This window comes from Fundulus heteroclitus, unplaced genomic scaffold (assembly GCF_011125445.2).
Source record: "Fundulus heteroclitus isolate FHET01 unplaced genomic scaffold, MU-UCD_Fhet_4.1 scaffold_176, whole genome shotgun sequence".
In the NCBI taxonomy this organism is placed as follows: Eukaryota; Metazoa; Chordata; class Actinopteri; order Cyprinodontiformes; family Fundulidae; genus Fundulus; species Fundulus heteroclitus.
Window position 1 is genome coordinate 83719 of NW_023396588.1, and position 27307 is coordinate 111025.

Genomic DNA, 27307 nt, shown 5'->3' on the forward strand with positions numbered 1-27307 from the left:
CTAAAGTTGTGACTTAAAAAAATTAACCAAAACCTTTGACAAGCGCTTTAAAATGAAAAATAGAAGCCAAGTTTCTGTTCTTTGGTCCCCCTTCCCATTAAGACTGGTGCTTAATGGAGTAAATACGATTTTGAATTGCATAAATTCCATCTCCATCATTGAAGTGGCCAGAAAACAATCTGAATCTCAAACAAATGTGAACATTGTTGCCCAAATAGAAATAAAAAAGGATGCCTGGGCAAATTCTGTATTTTGGATCATGGCAACTCCAAAAGGGATTAAAATCAGAGGTGTTGTGCATGCAGTCCAATGCAGCGAGGACTGCTCAGACTCCTACATCAGAGAAACCAAACTACATAAACACATGGCGCAGCAGAGGAGGGCCAGCAGCTCAGTGTGAGATTCAGTAGTCCACCTGCACCTCAAGAGCAAAGAACACACTTTTGATGACTATAACATTGTTTCCATCCAATTGTCATATGAATTTTGGGATAACATTTAAAATGGAGCAACAAAGAATATGAAAATTAGGCATGTTTCCATCTACTGGTTTGGAGCAAATTAACCAGGCTATGCAACGTGTGATTTTGTAAAAATCACACAAAGTTGATGTTATGCATGTCTGTAATAAACAGGAAGTAGAGGTCGCAAAGTAGCATAAATCACAACTAAACAAATAAAGTTTTCAGGGATGCATTAATATCAGATAAATTTTCATTGTTTTGTCATGTCAGCTAGTATTGGTAATGTTAAGAAATTCAATTACATACACATTATGAGAATATCCAGGAGGAAGCCAAGAGCAGAACAGCTGATCTGTGATGTAAGATAAATGTTCACTACATCAGAACTTATTCGGCAAATGTGTTTCCATCTCCCATTTAGCTCGCAAAATCCAAAAAATAATTTTAAGTGAGCATAAGCTGTTTTATGCTCGCTGGAAGAAGCCATCTTTGTCAAAATTGAAAAGTCAACACAGAGGCGGAGGAACGCGATACCAGTTACCACGTGTATACGACTTGGTCCTTAAACTCATTCCAAAGAAATTACATAAGCACTCTCATCATGATTCTGGGGGCCAGGTACACAACTCAGAACAAACTATAGACTAACGAGAAAGGAGACGGTGTATCGTTGATTTGAGTTGATTCATGTGCTTAAAACTAAGACTTTCCAGCTACTGGTTGCTCAGGTATGAGCCGCCAGAATTGACAAAAACATCGGGATAGGTGTCAAAATGTTTTCAGAAAAGCTGAACGAAAGAGTGTGAAAAGCAAAAGGAGCCTGGCAAGGCTATATCCTGCAAAGTTGACAGATAAAGTGACATAATACTGAAACCTAACTTACTGTAGGTTGATTTACATTAATGAATAGCCAAGCTGCACAAATCCAAGAGTAGGCGAGACAAAATACTACCATAAGAAGGGATTCTCAATTTATTTCCAGAGGTTTAAACCGGTTTCTAGAGTAGATCCTAAAGAGCAATACAGCCATCTGGATTGAGCCACTGCTCTGGCCTTTTCCCTGTTTGGAACTAGACTACTTTTTCCCCACACCTGTATTTCTTCTAGATTTGGCTTATGGGTTTCTGCTCAGTGGTTCAGCGCCCCACTCCCTCATACTGTCTTAGCTCCCTTTAACTTCTCCTGTGTGACCTTTCAAAAGTGTTCCTTGGCAGTCTCCATTATAGGTCTTGTGAAGGTGATAATGACTATCATCATGAGTGTGCGTAGGCAGAGGCAGACAGCGGGTATGCATTATAAAATAACGCAAAGGAGCGAGGAGAGAAAAAAGCATGGTGTAACTGCACAAACTCAGGCAATAGCATGATTGCCAGTCAAATACACCTGACATGTGGTGCTGTTATACCTTTTTAGGGCCAGGTTTCACTATATCGGGTATTGACAGAGAGCAAAGGTTTTACTCAATATCCAAGATTTGATGGATGCTAGTTTACAACTTTTAAAGATCAGTAACTTATGTAGTAATTTAAATTAAACGTTTTTGATACATCAACAGTAATAAAAAGGAATAAATCATAGTAGAGGATCATCTTATTGGGAGGTATAAGAGCCAACCAGCTATTTCTTGAATGCCAAAATGATCCTATAGAAAGGAATATTTAAGGGTGTTGAATATTACTGAATTAGATAAGGATGCACCACATATCTGGATTACCATTGGCATTGGCCAATTTTAGTCATTTTTCAACAAAGGTATTAATCCCTTGAGTAAAACAGGGCCAATGTTAACAACCAATGTTTATCTCCATCTTGTAACTGTTTGTATATGGGTTTTGGGAGGGGCAGGAGGTTGGCCATGTGGTGTTTGTTTGGGCATTAGACCATGACAGTGATGAATCACAGGATTGCGGAGTGTTTAACTGAAGCAGAGAGGCAATGTCAGTGGTGTGATAATTTTTTCGCAGCATTGAAAAACTTGGGATAATATATTTATAATAATATCAGTTATGGGCCATAACAGTAATTTTAATTCTGGATATCGATAAGAGCCCAATTCTTAATATCAGTGCATGCCTGTTTTATTTTATTAACATTCCAACCCAAGATTTTAGCACAATTTTTTGATAAATCCTATCAGAGGGTGACTAAAATTTAAGTTAGTTCAGTCAATAGTTGTTTATCGTTGTGTTCAAATCTGGCAGAGAACAGTAAGGCCATGTGTAAATGTGCTGTAATATGAATAAATATATGACATTTGATACCATAATTGGCAAAAACTAACCTTTGGTAGGCAGGCACTGGGCGTCGCTTCGTCCAATCAGCTCAGAAAGATCTGCTGAATGGCTTTTCACTGAACGGATTTGATGGGAGCAAGACCAAATTGCTAATGTGCAGAATGGTAAGTGCTACAAATTATCAATGCCAGGTTAAAATGTTTGTACTAAGGCTGATATTTTCACTCTGATTTTATTGGGCCTGAATCTAAGCTTAGAAGTTGAGAACTGGTATAATACATTTTGGCTTAGAATTTCAAGCCATGAATTGAGGCTTGTGTCTAGCTCTAGCTAATGTCTTGTTTAAGTTTTACTTCTGACCCACAATATTACACTTGCAGTAAAATGTTATGACCTAATCACATATGTAACATTTTGTTTCTTTTTATATGGATGATAAACCAGATGGGTTAATAAAAGACAGAGTGAAGGCGCTTGTTAGTCATTATTCTACTGCCGTGGTGGACCCAGCTGAGGTATTTGCTATGATAGACGAGGTCCACTGCAGCCATTGTTCATAATACCAGCAGCTGTTAAACCACCCTTTGGAGTACTTGAAATTTATTTATATTACCTGTTTCAATATAGTTAAGGGAAATGTTTCTGGATTGGACATTTTTAAAACCAATGCTATTATTTTGTTTATGAACTGAAACAGATGATGCATCTATTTTTATTTTTATTTCACTATAAAAAATAAAGTTAATCAATATTGAGTGTTCTGTCTAATACTTAAGTCAACAGAATTAATCAATTATTTATTTCATGGAAACAATCTTTCAACTTTATAATTGAACTAAATCTGTAAAATAGATTGGAAAAAGTTATTGGATATAAATTAGATTTATTAAAATGTCCTTTAGCAGTTAAACTAGAATTTAAACTGCAAATGTTAATATCTACATAAATAAAATGTATGCAAATTGATACACCAATTTAATTGTTTTATTCCTCCAAGTTTGCGTTATCTGTGTATTCTTTCATTTTAGATCACGAGTCTCAGCCTGCAAAGCTTCTGTGACTGACAGTCTTCAGAGTAAAACACAGAATTACCTCTAGCTCAACCTCAAATCAATATCTGTCACCTCTGAAACACATTAATCTCCACACAAAAAGCAATTAAACACTGACAAATCAAAGAGTGTACATTCTTTGAAGCACCCAGCCCCCGAAGCCCACAGTGAGAGGTCAAACACTGAACGACATGAAAGATTAAATGTATCAATAATACATCCCGGCTGAATGATTCAGTGGGGGCACCAAAATGAGGCATCAGTGACTTGTCACATTGGGGAACAGGTGTGCTGCCATACAGGCTCCTGTAGCTGCTGCATGGGGGGTTGGGGGGTATATTTGGCATGTCAAATGAACAGGTGTTGTGTATAATTCATCCTGCTTCCATATTTCATGTACAGGAGCTGGGAAGTGGGTTTGGATTCTGCTGGGAGGTCTGTTTTCCAACAGTCTCCCTTTAGTTTGGTGTGGTGCTCCTCTTCAGAATATGACGCCAGATCTTCAGGAATATGTGGTTTTCTCTGAACGGTTTGATGCATACTTTTCTGCTATTTATCAAATTAGTTCACAATTTATTGATAGTCGGAATGGTTTGCTCAGAGATGTGCAAATTCCTAACTGGAATTTGCCTTTATATAAAAGATACTTTTAAGCTCCTTCTCATTGGAAGTCCAAATGTCAAAAAGATAAGCATGAAGGAGAATCCTAGATCAGTTATTAGAGCCAATACTTGAGCCTGCTTTACAATCCAGGGGTTGAACTCCTGCCTTATTCTAAAAGCAAGACAAAGGCAGTGAAAAACTTTCACTGCCAACGATTATTGTGCAGTAAAATTGGAACTGAGACAAAAACCTTGTCATGTTTAAATTATTGTGGATTCTATTACAAATTCAATTCAAAAGCACCACTTGGGGGGAACGAGTACCAAATTCTCTTTCATTCCACATAATGGCCAATGTCTCATTTAACAGAAATAGTGACGCTCGTTGATCTGTCACTCAGACGCCTAGAAGGAATTGTGCGCCATAATTGTTTCAACTCCGGCTGTAATTCATGTGCCGAACAGCTCACGTCGAGTCTTTCCTTCCGTGAGTTGTCAGCAGGTTTTCAGCTGAGGTCTGGCTTTGCAGAAGACAGAATTCAGTAATGAAACCGCAGTCACATGTATTTTTCATTCAGATGTCAGAGGAAGCTTAAAGTGGGATTTTGAATTTAAGTGAGGAGCGCTGGGATGGAACAGGACATCAGATTGAATAAAAATAGATGAGTACATGGAAAAAATTCAAAATTTAAAACTTTTCTAAATGAAGAGCAATGGTTAAACATAACTCCGTAATTTAGCAACAACATGGTATAGCTGGTCTAATAATTTTATGTCATTCCTCAGTGTTAGTGACAGAATGGAAAAGTCAGCCAAGAGGGCACCTTTGCAGAAATTGGCAACATTCTACCACATTTCTTCTGAAAAGAACCTGTCTATGATCAGAGAATCTAAGACGTACTTTTTCAAGAACAATCAGTACTAGCATTTCCAAGTGCAGATTAGTCTTTATACGTGTGTGGTGCAACAATAGATTTGGTTTGGCTATGAATAATTGTTTACTGTTGAAAGCAATTATTAATGCAGTTTGCTTCTCAAAATTAACACATCAGGGCCTTCATCATCCAGTGGCATGATCTGGACTTGCACGTTACAGGATGAGGCCTGGCCGATGTAGGGAATATTAGCGCAGGATAAACAATTTAGGTATCATTTATTTCATTGCATTTTTCATATTTTTTTACTGTGTTTAAGGCTTTACTCATAGCAAGAGCTAACAGGGCAAACCTCAATACTAGCCATCGTTTGAGCCACATGTTAATGTGTTTTGGGTTGTGTTTATACTGTGATCATAAACTTTATTTCCTTGAGTGTTAAAACACTGATGGTATGTTTAAGTATTTGGGTTTTTTGATCCACACATTACATTAAAATATGTTCAAATGATCCCTTGAAATGAGCTGCCTTGTGTTCTGTTAGCTGCCACTGCTAACTAGCCTGTTACAACCAGGGTGTTCATCCATGTTACAACATAACTTGTTTAGTTTGCTTGGTTGCTCAAACATAACAAAATCGCCACATCGACTTGACCTCATTCTAAATTCCTCAAGATAACCTCTCCGATAAAAATCCACCCTGAAGCATGCCATTTTATTAGTAATGGTATTTGTATTTGTATATGTGTACATAGCTCATTAGTTTTCTCTTATGTTATTTATGCGTAGTTGTTTTAGTTAAATTTCACTAGCCTAGTTAAAGAGTTGTTGACTAAAATACATTAAACTTGAAGTCAAATTATACCTGTTGATAAATTCTGATATTTGGTTGAGAAGTTGTAACAAATTTATTCCATAATTGTGGATAGTCTGCTGTTTGAGAATGCAAGAGGTTGAATCATCTCTTTCATATATTGTCTAAAAACTATAGCCAAACTGGGCAGGCATTCACAGGGCCGTACCTGGCAGCCAAAGGTTATTTGACTGAATACTAATAACATAAATGCATTTCATTGCACAACAGTGAGGTCGGGCCTTAGGTGCCATTATAACCAGGTTTGATGGAAAACAACCCGCATAGGCACTAATTTGTACATTAGCAAAAACCTCTTACTTTCATCAATTAGGTTTTAATTTATGTAGGAAAACATGAGAACATATCAAGCCATATTTCTTGCCAGGAAGGTTTTTAGTTTATCATAATAAATTGGCTGCAAAGGGGATAAAGGTAGATATGGTAACCAGTGATAGCAGTAATTGACGTTTTTTAAGGTACATTTCAGGCAAATTTATAGGTTACCCCATTTTAAGTAGATAATGGGGTACAGAGATACAGTATATATACACTGATAATCCATGACAAGGGTAACTAGCATGTCTTAAAATAAAACTTCACTGGCCGAGTTTGACTTTGTACCATTTTTACTTATAAACCACCACAAAATGATAAGTTATAAAACAGTAGGGAGCAGTTGAAGAAGGTGGTGACAGGAGCACCTCAGTGCTTGCCGTAGTGCAATGATTTGGAATATTTGACTTCTTTGCTTTGTAAAACCTCTTACATTCAAACCCTCATATTCATGTACTCACTTGTGACTTGCGCAGGCGCATATAACACCATCCTACAGTAAAATCTCTTATTATTCCATATATGCTTCTTTATGTGGTGCAGATCCCACAGTGTGATTTAAATCAGATCAGACAGTTACACAAACAACAATTAAAAGCTTGGTTAAGTTTGTTCTTCCTGATTACCAGTGAAGTTGCATCCTGCATACAAAGCAGCGCCGCCACAGCAAATGTCTGTTGATGTGCATTTGTGATGATCAAGGCCTCATTCAAAAACCGGCTCATTCCCTCCCGCAACACAATAACACTCTCATCTAATGTCTTCATGAATAAAGCCAGTCACTTTACAAAGACAAATGATAAGAGGCGTCAGTCTCAAAGAGCCGTGCATTTTCTGTTGCACGTTACTCAGCCGAAGAATACATAGTCAATCGAGTAGATATATTTTGTTCAGTAAGCGTGCGAAAAATCCACATGCTGAAAAAGAAACATCCCCTGTACAAGAAACCTAATCCCTCCACTACTCACAGCTGTCCTTCATGGCTCTGGGCACAATGGGGAAATGTGATTGTCTTGCAAGGTGGTTGTGATGAAGACAAATGGAAACCCAGAAGAGCAAAAGTACAATGAGACAGAGGGGATTTTAGACAAGATATTTACCTGCAGGTTAAAATACAACTGATTTAATAGGTCCCAAGTGGTTTCAAATTTACTCTTGAAAGCTCTTGAAAACAGAACAAAGAAAAGACCCACCCACATGTACTGAAATATTCAAAACAGATGCCAAGAGCTTTCTTTTTCGCTTTGAGAACAATCTTAGGTTACTTACCACTATTCCATACATGGTTAAGGTGGAAAAAATGCAGTAAAAAATAACATGCTACAGTTGTATCAACACCAAGTATGTCTTAAATACTAGGTTGAATACTTATTTGCATTTATTCAATGACACCAGATACTGCAGTAAGGAAAAAAACTTTGGCCTTTAAGCTTTTCACATACCCACCCCTCATACTTGACTGGTGTCATGGATAACTGGGAACCCAAAACTGTTTCACACTGTTGACCAAAAGCAACCAGACTGGGCTTTAAAAATCTCCTTGTCATTACTATCACTATTATTATTCTTGCATTGCTTTGGTGTGGAGTGCTAGCTATAGTACTTTCATTAACCTATTTGGTTTTGCTCTGTTATATGCAATATAGTTGATCTGGAACAATGGAGTAGTGTTTTAATTAGGCCTGTCAGTTTTAATGCGTTAAGTTTGTTAGACCATAATGCCGGCATTTTTTTTTAATGCGCGTTAATGCTTTTTTTCCCCATTAGCACTCGCCGGACTGCGTGTTTTTTTTTTTTTTTTTTTTACCCTCGGTGCTTTCCCTAGTTCCCAGAATGCTAGAGACTAGCAAAACAGACCCGTACTCACTGTTGCCAAGCCCGCTTATTTCATGCGACTTCGGGCTTCTTTTTTCTAAAGTCGCTTGTAAATTTCATGAGTTGCAGGTTGCCATTTTTTTGGGCTTGTTTCTGAGAGTGAAGTCACTTATTTGGGCTCTAAAATAAGTAATGCTGCAGCACTACAGACAGTGGGTAAATATCCCTCCGCCTCATAACGCGCTGCAGTGCATCCTCCTCTAGACTGACATAGGAGCCGAGGGAGTAAATGCGGGAAGAGCAACTCTACCCGTATTTTCTGCAGTTTACGATTGCAATAACTGATGATAACTGCTGAAAGTAAATTACATGGTGCAGATCACCAATTTGAGCAGAGATTGGTTCTGAAGATGAGTTTTTACACACTGATAACATTGCAGAAACCCAACCCATAAACCATACTTTAATGCTTCTTAGTTTGTTGTCTTTTTTGTCTCTAAAATGTAAAATTAGTATTACTTTATATGTAGATGCTTAATACCATGTTTATCTTTGTTTAAGAGGCAAAAAATATTTTGGCATGAAATTTATTTATTTACACATTTGTTTACACATTGTGTAAACATCAGGGTGTTATGATTAGCGATTTAGCCAATATTGGCCCGAGATTAACATTTTATGGCACCAGGATGTTTTCATTCCAATTCTGAAAAGTGCTTGAAAATAAAAATGAAAATTGTTTTTGTACAAGCATGTTTTTACTAGTGCCATTTATTGCAAAATTGCATATTAAAATTCCCAAATAGGCTTTTACACTTTCAGAAATAAAAAGGTAAAATATGCGTTTAATTAATTAGTTTGCGATTAATCTCGAGTTAACTATTTAAATTATGCGATTATTCACAATTAAAAATTTTAATCGTTTGACAGCACTAGTTTTAATGAATCACTGAACAAATGTGTGGCTTTGTCTTTACAGGTTACAGCACAATAAATCCTATAAATACTACATTTCCAGCACATATGCATCTATTGAAAAAAAGTAACACTGAAGAATGCACACATTTGTTTTCAAAGCAACTTAAATGCATGTAAAGGGTTTTAAGGTAACACATTATTTTCTGGGATCAGTTTTTCTCCAGCGGTTTTTTGACATATTTCTTTCCTACCTGCGTACACTGAACCAAAAACATCCTAATGTTAGTTGCAAATTGATTTAAATCATCTGGCAGGTGCAATTCCACAGCTCCAACTCTAAGCTCTAATATTAGTTTTAGCCATAAATATATTATTCAAAATACTTTTTTACTAGTCCTACCCTTAGAACCCTTCCAGATTTAGCTATTTAGCCAGTGATTCATATAGGCAGATGGAAGAAAACAGTTGCTAAACTTTTCATATAATACCCAACTAGCTGCAAAACCTATGCAATGTTTACCAATGTTATGTAACTATGTGTCACCATCAGCGATTGCTCTTATGTTGATTTGTCCTGGATCTCCTACACACTCACTAATTATAGACCAGAAAGGATACAAATGTCAGCTTAACATCCCAAATATGAATATGCTTTGGCAGTAAAACCCTGCATTAATCTCGTCAGAAAGAGAAGAACTGCAGCCATGCCATTCAGCATCCTTGTAAATCTGCAGAATTGGAAAAAAAATGCCTATTTCAGGTTTTTCATTTTAGTATACGATATGTATCAATTTGTTTCTACTGGTGCGATGTAATCTATTCTTTGGTTAATGATGTTGACTGTAAACAGGTCATTAGCTCAACCATTAACCCCAGGCCATGTGTACATGTGATTCCCGCAACTCAAGTCCTAACACGTTGCTTAGAAGGCACATTCCAAAAAAATAAAGTTAAGAATTTTAATAAATGCTTCAGTTTTGCTCTGCAGTCTTTCATCATTATTGGCCAGAATGTGCATTGTTCTGTTGTTATGTGGAAATACTGCTGACATATCACTGGAAGGCTTGGAATACCATATTAAACAAACAACGCTATTCAATTTCTTGAAATGGCACAGTGATCACTTTGTGCGTGGTCAGAATTGAATTTTTCTGTAATGTGATATTTGAACTGCCTAAATCTCAGAGAAGGGAGAGCGGAGGGAAGGGGAATGCTCATAAATCATTCCTTGACATTGCTGCTTCATTACCCCAAACACACTCTCTTGCAGCCTCTTTCTGTCTCTCATCAAAACTCCATAATCCCTGTCAAAGCTGTTTGGATTGTAGGTTAAAAGTTATTCACAAATAGGAGAAGAAAGAGAATGAGAGAGGATGGAGAGAAGTATAATCTCCTATGCATGCAGCTCTGTTCCAAAAACTCTTATGATAATTGCCTCTTGCTAGCCTTCTCTGGTGCCATACCTTTTTATAGGTGCTGGGAGGCTGAAAACAGAGCTACCATTGTGATTATAAAGTGCACAGAATCATCCTCTGCTCAGAGCACAGGAGAGAAAGAGATAATCATTGGATTTTAGAGGCCGCCATCAGGCCCCCTTTTCACCAGAAATGTCGACTTGATGGATTCAAGTCAAGGTCAAATTTGAAAGCAATGATTAAAAGCTGAGCGGTGTTACAGATCAAATGTTGGGGGAGCAAATGCAAACCACAGAGTGTAGCAGATGAAAGTACAGCAGCAGCTCTCGGCCTCTGCTGCACAGAGTATGATTTTATGCAACAGGAAATGTAGGATATCGACCATGCTGATAGAGGACAGAAAGCTGGGGTCAAAAAAAGCAGTAGTATGTAATTATGAAAAACACCACAGTGGTGCAAAAATCTCAGTGAATGGCATCCATATTCAATGAAAGGCTTGATTGCCTGCCAACATACCCACAAACGTATGTTTAGTTTAAAATAATCACAGAACAGTTCAAACACACAAAACTGGTCACTTGTACTTTGTTTACTGTAGTCTGCACTAGAGGGCTTGTACAAGATTTCCAGAAGTTGCAGTCACAATTTATTTTAACATGAATGTTGGCACATCTAAAAAGGCTTTTCACATGAAATGCAGTGCAGCATTGAGTTTTCTTATTGTTTTAGCATCTTGCTCAATTCTTTTTTTTTTCTTGTGCTTGCGGAATCACCAAGCATGTTCTTAAGATCTTAATCTTAAGAACATGCTTTATTTCAATTGTGTTAAGTGCTCTAAACAGCCCCTCCGAATGCCCTCAAGCAGTGATCATTAGTTGAATTATTTATACAATAGGGCTTTGAATTGGGTGTGGCAAATCAAATAAATTTTCGTTGGTGCAGACAAAGCATATGCATAGCGTGAAATAAAGCAATGTTTTATTGAATCATTACTACAACATGTTTGTACCACTTACTTACATTGTTAAACACCCCTTGAATAAGGTAAAATAAATTTACAAGGAACTGGGTGCTCACGTAAACAATTATCAACTGGGCTGGATAAATAACTGATGCACTTTACAGGATGGATCAGAGTAGATTACGTCTGAAGGGGATTTAGGTTTTCTGAAGTGCAAGGGTGTGACGGAGGATCTTCTATGCTGTGCTTAGAAGAAACAACTAGATAAGTTCATAAGGAAGGCAAGTTCTATGCTAGTATGCCCGCTTGACCCAAGCCGGGTGGTGAGACAAAGTAGATCTACCTTCAGAAAGCAGAGTACCTTCAGATGCCACAGAAGTGCATGGCAAATGTGTCAGAGCTCAGTGTTTCCCCTACCCTTCTACAAGGGGGGCACTCACCAAGAAAAGCATGTAAAAGAATGTTTGCCCAATACAAATATGAGGATCCTTGTGTTTAAATTTGATTATTATAAACAATAACGCTCAGTACAGCAGGTTCTCCACAAGTAAACGGCGCTACAAAAATACCATTTACAATGCAATTGCAAGTGCGGTATTTCCCCCACAGACCACCAGGGCAGCCGAGAAAACCTTTGTTCGACCTGAAATGACTCATTTAATCATCCAAAATGGTATGGAACACATTAATTAACTGAAAAATGTTGCATAGTATGCCTTTAAACTCCAGCAGATCTAGATTTTAAACAGAATTTCATTCAATACAGAAGTAGGAAGGAAGAGAGGCAGGTAGCCTTCAAAGTATAACGCTGTAAAAGGATACATGATAGAAAAAAAAGAGACAGAAACGTGAATAAATATCAGAAAGATGCAGAGAGACAAAATAAGGCTGCTCGTATAAAGCTGTATTATGTGATATTAATGAAAAGCTAAGTGGAAGAACAATCTTTGTAACCACACCAAAAGGCAGCATCACTATATTAATCAATCACATTTCTGTTAATTAGGTTGTAAATTATAGTTACCGTCGCGTTAGCTTAGTTAAGTTCTGAATCAATAAAGGTTTGAGGCTGAATTTAATCATAATGTCTTTAAACAGATGGTTAAATGTGATGCTTTGTGTTGTCCCTTGAAATGCTGATTTGAGAAATACAAAATGATCTGCCTGGCATGTCTGCCACACAAAATAATTCTTCTACTTTGTGCCACACTGATACATTGATAAAGCATATCTGCCTGTATTACAGTAATTTTAACAACATAATGGAGTTATTTTAAGGTAAATGGTCACATGCCTTGTTGCTACGGAAGACATCTTTCAGTAATTGTGAATGTATAAAAGTATCAAGTTTGACACATTTTTATAAAGAAATGTCAACATGTGATGTGAAACTTATTTCCTAGTTTTTAGCCCTTGAAATCAAACACGATAAAATAATTAGAATAAAAACTTGCTAAATAACTATTATTACTACTATAACTTTTCTTAAGACATCTATTAGGTATTAGGTAGGTATTTATGGGAATCCAAAATTAGCAACAAGTGTTGAAAAACCAAAATAGATTAGTTTTGCTCATTTAGAAAGCATGTACTTCTATGATGTGGACATTACCACAGTCTAGTAGGGGTATTTTTTGCAGCAATGTCTGGAGTGAAGTAGTACATCTCAGGTGCAGGAACTCAACCCTGTTGTCATCACAGCTAGGTAGAAAAGACCAATATTCACTGCAGGCTTAAGTAACGGTAGAGTGGCTGTCCATGCAGACTGTTTGGGAAAATATATCTTGCAAGCAAAAAAGCAAGTGTCAGTTAACATTAAGGAGTCTATCACAAAGTAATGCAAATAAAATAATTACCTAGACTGGTTTTCATGACCTGCTAAGATGACTATGATGGAATCTAACTAAGCCTAATGTGTGGGTGGGTCTGTTTTCATCTAATGAGCTGTTGAACTCAACTTTCAGTTCTGCAACATTTTTAATTAATTTTTACTGTCACTTTATGCAATTGAAATATCAAGTAGGCATGAGCCCTTTATGTGATTTTCATGGAAAGTAAAAAAAAAACACCAGTTTAATACTATTTAAACAAAAACAATATAATATTGACAAAACCCTTGATTTGCTTCCATTTAAAAACAGAAAAGGATTGAACCTCAGGTGTATGCTAAAAAATGTTATATCTACCCGTTGTTGTTTTGATTCAGTTAAGTAAAAACATAAAAAACACACTAATTTAGCAATAGTCGTCAAATACTTTCTGTGCATAGTGTTATTCTACTTAGATGTTTTGTTGTTTATAAAGTCACAAAGGAATAGGCAGATATTAGCTGGTTAATTAGTTGGGCTATGCTCTAAAGTTGTCAAAACACTGTCGGCTACTGAACTGACATTGCATTTGCAATTTGCCAACTTTAGCTCCAAAACAGCATTACTGCAATAAGAGTAATGAGTTGTAACTTTTTACTTTACACACTATGACTGCCAATATTTGTCATCACTGGAAATATTACCAGTCAAATTTGTCTCTCCTAAGCACCAACAAACTTTGGTCAAAATTCCAGTTGCTCCTTTACTTTCTCTGGCAAGTACTTTAAACCTGAGAAAAGGTATGATGTAAGTTTTAGTAGTTTGGTATGTTTCCATTCTGATCCCCATGCTTCTTTGCAAGTTGAAACCTAACTCCAAAAATATGATTGAAAATAACTTTACCACGGATTGGAGCCCTTATTAACCTGTGGAGGGAAATTTGTCTTTTTAATATTCAGTCAAGAAAAGTAATTTTAATCAAAAACTATTTTTGATCAAAATATTTATTATTCTATCAAACAAAAAGTAATTTCAATCAAAACATACTTTTATCAAACTGCACTTAAATAATTTAGTTTTTTATTTCAAATCACTTATTTTCTTCTTTAAGTTTTTTTTTTTCATAACTGAAACTTTTGTTTGAGAAATCTTTGGCTGAGAATCTAACATTTGGTTGAAGCTCCCTGTTATTGAATGAGCTCACTGATTTTTAAGTTCTGAAAACATTCTGGACAGGGCGTAGAGAGGAACGATGTTAAGGTGCATTCACATTGAACGTGAATTGACGCAACAATGTTGCCTCTTTTCCATGCAGTCGCTCGGCTGACATCTAGCCGGCCGTTTGCACACTAGGTGAGAGCAATTGCACATCGGGCGACAAGCCAGAAAAACAGCAGCACAATGATGCTATCTAGTGCGCTTTCACTTAACTGCCACTCCAGTCTCCTCACTCACTTTTCTCCAGGCTTGGTCCTTTCAGGACATGTCTCAGTAGTAATAATTGGTTGAGTCATACAACTCCTGATTGGTTGTAGAGGTCTTTCTCTGTCAGGCTGGGGGACTCCATATCATCGTCTGCCCCTCCCCCCCTTTATTGTGGAGTCCCTCAGGGTTCTATCCTGGGACCTTTACTGTTTGCGCTATACTTCCTTCCTCTCAAAGACATTTTTACTAAATGTGGTATAACGTACCATTTCTATGCAGACGATTGTCAAATTTATTTTCCAATTGCTAAAAACAGTCACTGCCCCCCTGACACCCCTACTTCACTGTTTGGGTGACGACAAGGCTTGGCTTTCAAAACAATTTCTGAAAGTTAATGAAAGCAAGAGAGTAATGGTGTTTGGCAGTGCCATCTCTGACTTAGGACCTTTCAAGGATTTTGTACGTTCCAAAGTAACCAGCCTTGGTGTCACCACAGACAGTGATTTTAAACTGAATAAACAAACAGCGTTTTAAAATCGTGTTTTTATCATCTGGACTTTTTTTTTTTCGAAGTTTGAAGACGTCTTCAAACTTCGGGGAAAAAAAAAAAGTCCACTTATGTTTTTTAACTTTTTTGGAATGACTACTGCAATGCACTTTATTCAGGCATTAGCCAACAAGCTCTCTCCCCTCTGCAGTTAGTCCAAAATGCAGCGGCTCGTCCTTTAACGGGGACCAAAACACATCACAACAATTCTTGCGTCTCTGCACTGGCTTCCGGTTTGTTTTAGAATTGATTTTAAGATTTTATTGTTTGTGTTTAGAGCCTTGAATGGGATGGCTCCTCAATACATTACTGACCTCCTCCAGATTTATTCTTCGGCACGTGCTCTGAGGTCTGAGGGCCATCTTCAGTAAATGGTGCCAAAGACAAGGCTTAAAACCAGAGGGGACAGAGCCTTTTCTGTAGTTGGCCCCAGACTTTGGAATACTTTGCCCCTCCATGTACGGACTGCCTCTACGGTAGAGTGTTATAAGTCTCGTCTTAAGACCCACTTTTATTCTTTGGCTTTTAACACCGCGTAGCTGTGTGGTCCTCTGTGTCGTTTTTAGTCTTTTTTTTTGTTATTTACAGCACATTGGAAACTTTTTCTGTCGTTAAATGTACTATATAAATACAGTGGATTTGACTGGTTGTCTTGGCATGACAAGACACAAAAGTTCAGATTTTTCAACTTTAACAACTGTCGCTTCGCATCCCTCGCAGCTGTCGTTTCGCTCTGGCTTCACTTTAATCATGCGTTTTGCATTGCTAGAATTGCCTCTGTGGCCTCGCTTAGCATCGCTTTGCCTCATGTCACTCCTGTGTTTCACCTGTGCATAGAGTTATCATGTAAATCTGTCTTTCGGCCCGACCCATTCGCATTCAGTGTGAAAGCACCTTTAGACGTATATCTATTGGTTAGTGCTGACTGAAGTGACAGACTGTGTGACCCGAATGGCCAAGCATGTCATGGCTGCAGTGAGTGGTCATAATCAGGTGAGAGACAGCGGCAAGTTACACAGTGAAATGAGTGGTAAGTAATCTTTATAAAATGACGCAGTTAAACAGCTTAAGTGGCTGTCTTTTTTCTTCAAAGAATAATATTCTTACATAACTCACGATATACTCCATTTGCTGTTCTGAAGCTACCAATATATGTTTTCTGGCAGGGTCAGAGTTAGCATAGGATGTGGGCTATAGTTACCATCAGGTGAGGTGCATAAGCTAGTTCAAAGTTCATCTGCCTTTATATTTAATCCTTTCATTGGCACATGTTCATTGAGCTGCATTGAGTGTGACAGATTGCCGACTTTAGCCTGACGTGATATTTAATAAATAAATAAAAAAGTGTGCTCTTTGACGTATCCATGTTATCCCACCATATAAGATTAATTGACATTTAAATTGCAGGTTGGAATGCAATAAAGTAGGTTAAAAAACAAGGGATGTGAATACTTTTCTAAGGCACTGTATATATTACACACACAAGAAATAAATATACACAAAAGACTTGCTCCAACATAATCAAACATTTAATGTATTACCAAAGGAAGGAAAATCTTAAATGGTTAGAATATTAAAAAATGTAAGCATATTTTCAGACAAACGGATGACAGAAAAAAAACTGCTAACACAATACTCTTAAACATAATATATAAATATATGTAGAACTTAAATGGTTGCAAATTGAAATGTGAGTGAAGGCTGTGCTGGGGAACAGTGCTGAGAAGCTTCAATAATTTCAGTATTCAGTGCACACCGAGTCACAGTTTAACATTTAAAGCGTTGGCCCTAATTAGGTAATGTGCATTTCTTTCATGTAGAACTTAGCCGTCTACTAATAACCTACACTAAAAACCGAGCTGCTGTGAGGGGATTTAACTTAAAGGAGGTCACTGCTGCTGTGGAAGCAGCGCAACACAAAGTGCCCCACATTACCAACCCCAGGGTTTTGTCAATAGTGATGAAACATCTCAGCACAACAGCATGAGCTTTTCAGGTCATAGAAAAGTGGCGCGGGGGAAACAGACACTGCCACCCATCCTGTTAACTCCCAGTCAGGTCTGTAAGCCTTCCCATGCTGTGACAGGAAGAAAGTGGGGAGCTTCGGAGATCTAGGTAAGAGGGTTGGCATCAAACCGACCACTGAAGCAGCACATTCATGTATTTTGAACATGTACTGTTTTGGGGCTCATTAACAGCAAATCTGATGAACAATTACCACAGCAAATAGAGGGATAGAAACAAACTCAGGCTCCGGTGGCATTTCAAATCAGTTTGCTTACCCAGCACTGCTGTAAGTGATTCATCTCCTGAGGATGAAAGCAAACAAATGCTGCCTGGGAGAGATGTCTGATCGTAGCCGTCCACGGAGTTGGATTTACCATTGGCTGCCCCCTCCTCACTCTCCGTCTCACTGTCTGTCAGTGTGTGTCCATCTGCCCAGCACATAAGCGCACATTGCAAATGTCACTCATGACTGTCAAAGCAATGCCGCAGCAATCACCTCCACCATACCCAGACTATAATGTCTAAGTCGGATGAAATACTACCAGCAGCAGTGCGTGACTGTCAGTGTGTCCTTTTTTTTTTTTTTTTTTTACTGCTTCAATATATGTCCTGGCAGAAGACGTACAACAACACAGCCATGACCCATTTAGATATGTGTCAACTCTTTTCGCACCTACACCGGCCTTGGCAATCAAAGACGTACATAAAGCCTTCAGCTGTGTGCAGCAGCTGATCTCATGTGATGCGTGGGAGGAGAGGCTCGCTGTGGTGCAATATTTGGTAAATATTTACAAACTTGCCCAACTACATTGTACCCTTAAAGAAAAGAAAGATTGTTTTCAAAAATGTTTACATAGTCATTATCATCAAGGATGTGATTAATTTTGGGCTTTTAGTTATGTATTTTAACCATTCCCCTTTGGGGTCCTATGATTTTGCCACAAACATTGATTGAGGTCCAATCCAGATGCTTGCCGTTGCAAATGGAACATTGATATAGGATTGAGGTTTTTTTTATTAAATTGCTTAAAAACATTGGGAGCTTCCTGACTAACAGCTACTCCATGCTCCAGTGGATTTGGGATTTATTTTCTATAAACTGTTCTAAATATAAAACATTTTGATCTATGTGAGGAAGCTGTTACCAATATTAAATTTGCGAGAATCTCATTTGAAACTATCAATTTAACATCAATAATATGGATCAAGAAAAAAGCCAGTGCTCCAAAATAAATGCATTCAAACTCTTCTGGAATGGTCACCTGACCACACGGACGTGTCAAATACATTTGGAGGGAAAGATTTAGGGTCAAATAATAAAGATTGACATGCAGTATTTACCCTCAACTCCAACCCTAATGAAAATTACAGACTATATTGAAAAACATCAGTGCAAAATATCAACCAATTTAAGTAACTTCTCATATTTCTGATCATAATAGTGGTTTTAAAAATGGCCAGAAAAAACCCAGAAGCTTGTTAATAGCTATAGGAAGTGCATGCTTTCTCACCAGCTTGATAAAGGCGTTAACTGGCTCCTACGGGATTATTACTATTATTTCTGCAATTGTGTGATTTTGGTCTTTTTGTGTTCTTTGTTGTATACAATTGTGTGATGTTAAAATGTATGTTTTTCTATGTTGTGCATTACATAAACCTGCTGTAAAACAGCCATTATGCCGAATCAGGTCAGATTATTATTATTTTTTTAAAATCTTTTTTTAAATCTTTACACAGCCAGATTTTCTTTTCAAAATTCACTGTAGATGTATGTTGAAGAATTATATTACCCTGGAAAACAACAGCTCAATCGTACAATTTTAGCACCTTAATCCAAGACATTCATAGTCTACGTAAACTTCTGCCTAGAACTGCACCTAAAGTGAAGATTCAAAAGGTTCTATCTTACTACCCCGGGCATTTCCCATAACTCTTAAAGTACACTGATGTACACATTCTGATTGCATCCCAGTTCATTACCTTATTAAAGGCTTTATTCTTATCTTATGTGGTTATAAGAAAAATAGGACCTATTTTTTTAGCCTGGATATGAACCCTTTTTTCATGACATGGATGAACAATACAAATTAATGAAGTACTTCTATTAAAAGTAAAGGGAAGGATTATTTTAATTTAGAAGGTGTCAACTGTTTTCGACAAGCATGTCAAAATGCTGTGGCAGGTTGAAAATTAAGAGAGCGCTCACTACTCTTGGGGAGCTTACGTCCTCTTTAGTCTAAAGGTACCTGTCTCATTACTCTATAAGATCTGAGCTCTGGTGCATGTCAAACATGTCAATGAAAACAGTTCTCTCTGGTGATCCTTCAAATCTATTACCATTTCTATTAGCAATTCAATTTAATATTGCTCTAAAGAGGATATTTTATACCCTTATACAATATTCATTCCACACATTTAGTAGAGGCCCAGGGCTCAAAACTGTTCCTTGATTCTTCATACTTTGGAATTTTAATTCTCATTTTCAGGACAGCTTTAATCCCAAAACGTCCCTATGGCATACTGACATCAATTAAAATGGCAAAAAGTTTTGCACTGAAGGCTGTGCTCTCAGTGACGTGGCTTTCACCATTAAACATTGTTTCAACTGCTATAATGAGAGTGGGGGTAAACTGAACTGACTGCTATTTTTTTGGGAGCTGAACCAAGACATGCATGCTCGGTATGAGGGATTGCTGCAAGGTCTACAATGCAGATGACTGTCCACTGTGGCTCCACGTTCTTTCAGGAGTTAATTCTGTAAGTCAATGACTGCTTGGGTTTCCTTAGATGGAAGACATTTTACCTCAGTCTGTATGTTTTGATTGAATTGACTTTGTAATGTGCCTTGAGATGACATGTGTTGTGAAATGGTACTATATAAAAAAAATATCATTGAGCAATCCAAATGTTTAAAATGACAATGCTGGACGAGGACACATATTTAGCTTGGGACCATGCACAGTGAGAGGCATAGCAAGAGAGATGCAACAATATCCAAGTCTCACCGTTTAAGACCTTGGGTTCATCAAGTTTCCATAGAAAGCCTTGGACACCATCAATATGTCAACTATTAGTTTGTGAGTATTTTAGGAAAAGGACATTCCCGTTTTATCATTCCAAAGCCAACTGTGTGTAGTTTGCTAAATGCTACTGGAAATATGGTCAGATAAAGCTAGGATCAAACCTCCATGAAACAGTTTCCTGCCTTTAGTTTTATGTAATAGAAAGCGTAAATGCCAATTTATTCTAGGCACATTCAGTGAAGTCTTATTTTGAAAGTCAGTTTGGGCATGTGACAGAAATTTAGCCATTTTCTTAAGTTGTCAGTAAGCCACATGTGGGGAAGCTCAGCCACTGTCATCTGTGCTTTCCGCTTACGGCATCTAAACCGCTATCTGTAAGGTTTGATTATTATTTAGCAGCAGAATTTTATTCATACCTTTTTGTACGGAATATTTAAATGCGAGTTTGGATTATTATAAGATGCTAACGGATTTATTTTGGTTTACTGGGATACAGGCATGTCATATTAAACGTGTACGTGGCTCATCAAAATAAAGTGGACCTAAGGATGCGACATCCCGACCCTCGTCTTCATTCAAGTGAAGTTAGGCCTTCTGGCAAATTTGCTTGACACACACAAGAAGGGCAGAAGACAACAGAAATCCATAGAAATGCAACTCAAGCCCACAGTCAAGTAAATGGAGGATCAGTGATGCTGTTGGCCCTTTTCTTTTCTAAAGTTAATGGAAACTTTGCCAGAGTGGGTGGCATCACAGACCATTTCAAATGCTCCAACACTTTCAATAGACTATCGTGGCCTCTGCAAAAAAAAAAAGAAAAAAGAAGAAATTAAGAATCGACCCACGTTGATCCTTAAGCAGGATCAATGATTCAACAAATTTTGGCAAAATCAACACAGAAGCAGTTTAACAGCCACAAAATCAGGGTTCTTTCCATTGCTATTTCAATTCCTTGCCTTAAATGTTGTCTCTCTGTATGCTCTCCATCCATCCATCCACCTATGGATGTGGGTATATCCCGGACAGATCGCTAGTCCATCTCAGGTAAAGTGCTGTTCCACTGTCAAAATGACCTAAGTATTACCACTTGGGGTGACAATAACAGTACCACAAGTGCTTCTCTCAAAAATAATAATTTCATAATTTGGAATTATTATTTCCCCCCTGAATTACAACATTTACATTACAATCTGTGCTTTTCTAAATATTTCGGTGCAATGCTGTGTAAGTGTTATAGAAAGATTTTTTAAAGTAACTTTTTCAACAAACTCCAAATTTCTATTCAGATATGTTTCCCTGCTCCCTTTTTTAATATGTGCGACTTCTATTATCTTCATCAATATTCAAAGGTACTCGGGCACCTTTTTTAAATGAAAGACTGTTCACATAAATCAACTGAATTCAACTCTTTTATTAAGAAGCACCAAACAGTAAAGTAAGACACCATTTTCCTGGTGAGAAGGTGAAGATATTATTCAGCACTGAAAGCGAAAAACCTTGAGAAGCTTCAACATCTTTAGAGGGAAGTGTAAATGTGCTCTGCATAGCCTTGTGCTCCACTCACAGGGATTTACCTCCTTTTTTGTGATCTCAGATGACACCATTAATGCTGGACTTTGTCTTTTTCCACTTTGCTCCTTTTGGGTTAAATGCGGAACGAACAGCTTTTTCATGGTGAGTCAAACATTTTTATAAAAAGTGACTTTCAAGCTCAGTGCTGTTGCCTTTAAAACAAAAGCAAAGCGTCAAGGTATTTTTCTGAACAAATTACATTTTTAACACACATACCTTGGTGATAGTTTCAAACCCCTGAAATGTTCTTACATTTTGTTAGGTTACACACGTTTTATGTATCGTAACGTTTTATGTGCTAGACCAACACAAAGCAGAACATAATTGTAAAGCAGAAGGAAAAATCACACAAAGGCCTACATTTTATCATGAGAAGAAATCTCACTTACTATAAACTCTAAAAAATAATTTAACTAAAATGGATAAAACAAAACAGCTAAAATAATAAATAAAAGTTAAAACCTGGAATAAAATGCCATAGTGATTCAGAGTATTAAAAACCTTTGTGAATAAAAATGTCTTAAGTTCAGATTTGAAAAGGCCTGGGTCAATGATTGAGCTCCAGAGGGAGCAGATTCCAGAGTCTGGGTGCTGCATCAGAGAAAGTCAATTTAGCAAAATGTTAATATTGTGTTCTGAGAACACACACAAAAAAAAAACAAAACGGTGGGAGCGATTATCTCAGGCATGGCGAAATCAGAAAATTAAGGTGGACCAGACTATTTAGAGCTTTAAAAACAAACAAACAAAAAACAAACAAAATCCATTTTGAAATATACATGCTGCCAGTGAAGTGATGTGCTCATGTCTGGAGATGTCAGTTAAAAGATGTCTAGCCACTTCTTTGACCAAATGAAGCCTGTTGAAAAACCACAGACCATGGGCATCGATTCCAAGGGTGCTTCAGGGTTGGAGCACCCAAGGAGACTCCCAAGAACTCATGTGTGCCAGGCAGCCTACACTTGTTATTGATTTGCTAATGACCACTCCCCCGCTACCTTGCAATATGGTCAGCAGTGACGTGCAGTCAGGGGAGGCAAGTGAGGCCAAACTCACGAAAAATTAAAACTGCATAAGTCTTCACCTTGCTATATTGAACTATCACAAGACATTGTTGAGAAATAGGAACCTGGAAAAACAAGAATTTAAAAGATTTGACCAGTTCATAAAATGCACCGCTACGAGGGGCAACGCATTTCTCATCAAGAATTAACAAGAATGTTGAATGACAAATTCAGTATTGTTAGAATAAAACATTCTGTGATACTGTTGAATTGTGAATTCTGTCCATGATTTGCTTATCTGAGCCTTTTAGCTATAGTTTGGGTGGTTGTGATTATTTATTTCCTGGTGTGTGTTAATTAAATTAATTAAAAGCCAGTTGTGATCATTGATAGTATAATTAATATCAAGTTGTTTTTAATAATGTAGCCTAGTTGCTGATGAGTTGGTAGAGTATGGCTACGTTTACACAGCAGGTCTTGATGCTCAATTAAATTTTTTTACTGAAAACTGATTATTTTGAGGTGGCCGTTCATACTACTATTAAATGCAGCTGTTATCAGACTTCTGTCTTAACGGTTCAAGAACGCAAAGTGATCTGCATGCGCGGATAACAGATGGAGACGTCACAGAGCAGCACACTGTTTATGGAAGTATTGGTGAATGTAATTGTTGCTAGAAGTTTTGTTAAAAAAGACCCTGAAAGAAATATGTGGATACCGGCCGACATCTCTCGTTGTTATTAGAATGCCGATGGTAAGAAGAAAGCAGCATAGCCATTAAAAATTGGTCTTTTATTGAGCGATAACTGCTACTACTATTTAGATGTGTAGTGAGAGACAGGAGAGGGACATTAAATATGGATAAAATGCGACATGCACGTTCAGAGAGCGAACACTTTGAAAAATATCCAATACGTATCTAAATGGGTACCACACATAGAGGTGGCACAAATTGGATTTTATTGGGGGTGAAAAGATCAGAATTGGGCGGTTCAAATTGCCATAAAAAAGATAGACATGAGTCGCGTATAGGCTAAAAGATCGGATTAGGGTCGCATTTCCCTGCAGTGTGAACGTTGCCTATGTTTACCTATACTGACTTTCAGCACAATGGACAGTTCCAGTCACACTTATACGTTTGCTATTAACCCCAGACTGTCATGTTGGAATGTGGCCCTTTGCATTAGGTTAACATTAACTCCTCTTATGCATGACCAGTGTGTGTGTGTGTGTGTGTGTGTGTGTGTGTGTGTTAAAGAGAGAGAGAGAGAATGTGTTCATTGTGGCTGCTGCTGTTAATTTATCTAATGTGTGTTCTGATGTGAGACGAATGTGCGTGTCAAAATAGCTAAGAGTCATGCAAGCATGGTGAGCATCTACCAGCAGGGCCATATATTGGCTAACCTGACAACAGCCAGCTGTATGTATCGCTCCGCCTAGCTCCACTCACATACATCTGGGACACCGCTCATTGAAAATGATTTCCCCAACCAAATTTTTGGTCTGGCCAATCAGGACGCAGGGCGGGTGTTTCATGGATGTGACGTAGTGGAGAAGCCACCGTGAGATTCCAACAACAATGGCGGCTCGCATCGAGGAAGCAAGCGTTAGCATTGATGCTGCTATTTCTTCCGTGTTGTCCAATCTATCTGATATTGTTTCATTAAAAGAACATCAGAGAACGGCTCTGAAGGCTTTTGTTGGTGGAAACCATGTTTTCGCCCTTCTCCCGACCGGATTTGGCAAGTTTTGTTTTCCGGGGCGCGTACGCGGACGTGTAAAACGCGGACGCGCCCCGGAGCGGTTAGCGGTTAGCGCTAACCATATAAGGAGGCCTATTAGTCCTCAACGCGGTCAGCCCGGGATCGACTCCGACCCGCGGCGCTTTGCCGCCTGTCTTCCCCCTCTTCCTGTCAGCTCACTGTCAATAAAAGGTGTGCCACTACAGTGTTTCCCGCATGGATTTGCTTATGCGAGGCGGACCGACTCGCGGGGGGGGGGGGGGGTGGATGACTTTTTCTCCGCGGAGCGGAAGGGGGGGGGGGGGGGGTGGACGACACGTTTTCCGCGGCCGCCTCGCCAAGATAGCGCTGCGGGAAACCCTGCACTAGAGCCGCAAACACATAAAAAAAAAAAAAAGTTTTTTTTTTTTCCGGCGTCGGTCTCATCAGCGTCACGGGTTGGCTTCGGTGTGACTGGTTGAAATAGCACGTTGATAAAGATGACAGACAAGTGGCTTATCCAATCATATGCAAGGAGTTTTGATAAGCCCCAGCCTTCAGTAAAGGCAATGCCTATGGAGAGGTCCCAGATGGATGTGAGTGAAGCTAGGCGGAGCGATACATACAGCTGGCTGTTGTCAGGTTATATATTGGCACCCCTGACAGGCATTGTCATGAACAACATTACAGTAGTTCAATTCAATTTTATTTATATAGCGCCAATTCATGAAACATGTCATCTCAAGGCACTTTCCAAAGTCAAATTCAAGTAGTCAAATCCTAAGCTGATAAAAGCATGTAAAACCTTCTCAACATCAAAAATCTTCCTCACATGTCTTACAGTGTCGCCAAGTTTAAAGTTCAGAGGAGCTACTGATGTCAGTGATGTCATTCTCAGCAGACAAAATGTATTCAGTCTTTTGTTCCACAATGGCTCTTTATAACTTTAGTTAAAAATTATAATTTTATTTTCATACGGTAAAAAAATGCAACTTTTAAACAGTTTCATTTTTTTCATGGAATTTGAATTGAATTTGCACAACAGAATGACACGGAAAGTACCAGCTATATTTTTTAATCGTTAGGTAGGAAATTATTTTCCCATTTACTGTTTTGTTTTTTTCACTTTCACCCCATAGAAGAAAGTGTGTCTATCCTATTTTAACAAATTTTTTATGTTTGACTTTATTTTAAAACATAAAAATAAAAATGGGGGTTCTTTAAAAAACAATAGTAGCTATTTATCAAAACCCACAAATTGTCTTTTTTTAAGTAACATTTGCTTGGAAAGATGGCAAAAAATACTGGATTGTAAAGGTTGCAGACCCCTGGACTAGGCCTTTCTTACACATAAATAAGCTTTAATTTAAACTAACCTATTATAATTAGTCTATTCTTCCACCTGTTTGCTGTGCCCCCAATCAGCTACACAGCGCTTCCTCTGGCCATCTTTCAACAATGGCTTAAATAGAAAATACACTACACGTTTGAATAACCAGTTGTGATTGTCACACTTAAACTTGCTAATCCGCTATGCAAAGGCACTGCTTATAAGGCTGAGTTTACAACTCCACAGACAGAAAGGTTTGGTCTTTACTGAGAGGATTCTTCAAAGGAGAATCAGTCCAGATTACCTATCCAGCTAATTTTTTTGTACCAGATTCCTCTACCCCAGCAGGAAATATTTTCAGCTCATCCAGCATTAACATGGGCTTCTTGGATGCATATCTAATAAATGCTCTCCCTGCCTACTCAGGTTAAGCGGACAGCAATGTATTGTTGGCACTGTGCAAACAATGGACTTTATCATGTAGCATCTACCTGGGACAATGTCCCCCTGATTTTCAGAGAAAGAAGGATATTCTCTCTTTCAGGTGAGTGTGTCGTGCTACTTAACTGCAATATTGAATGCATCAGTAAATGCACAGGCTGTAAAGAGTTGGACATGCAAGGCACCGAAGGAGGTGATAAACAGATCAATAGAGGAAATTAGCACCTCATATGTGCAGAGACGGATGAAGAGAATAGAGGGAGAAGCGCAGCAGCTGACGCCGTGTATCATGTCGGATTCAGTTAGCCGCCAGTGCCCTGTTCCAGTGGGGAGCAATTTGCTTGTTTCCCTCCCGGCTCCAGCTGTGGTGGCAACGCTGCCACCTCCTCTATGCTCAAAATAAAGAGGCCTCTGCTGGGGGGAAATCACCTCTCAGTTTGGCCTCTCTACCCTCAGATCCCTCATCTCCTGAGCCGTAACCTCTGAACAGCCCATGCCGTGCGGCCATTACCACATCACTGAGGCTTTAAGCAGGGAAAAGATGGATCTGGAACGTCTCTCCGGCCATAGCTCCACACGTCCCTCCTCTGTATTCAACGGCATTATTTACCTAGCTGCCTGGCCAGCCATCCTGTCTCGTCTTTCTCCTTCACCGCTTCCCTACCTCTTTTGTTTTTGTTAGCCACTACAGTACCAGGGCTGTAAAAAGATATAAATATCTGGAGGCGTGAGCCACATCCAATAAAGGAAACTGATGTGAAAGGCTGTGAAAGGCTGTGACAGGCGATCCTAGTGTTTCAGGAGTGTGAAGGCGATTTATTCGCTCAGTTAAGGTTGGTAAGGCCTTAAAGCAGTCCACCGGACGGAGAAGACAAATGGAAATGGATTCTAGTGAGGCATTGCA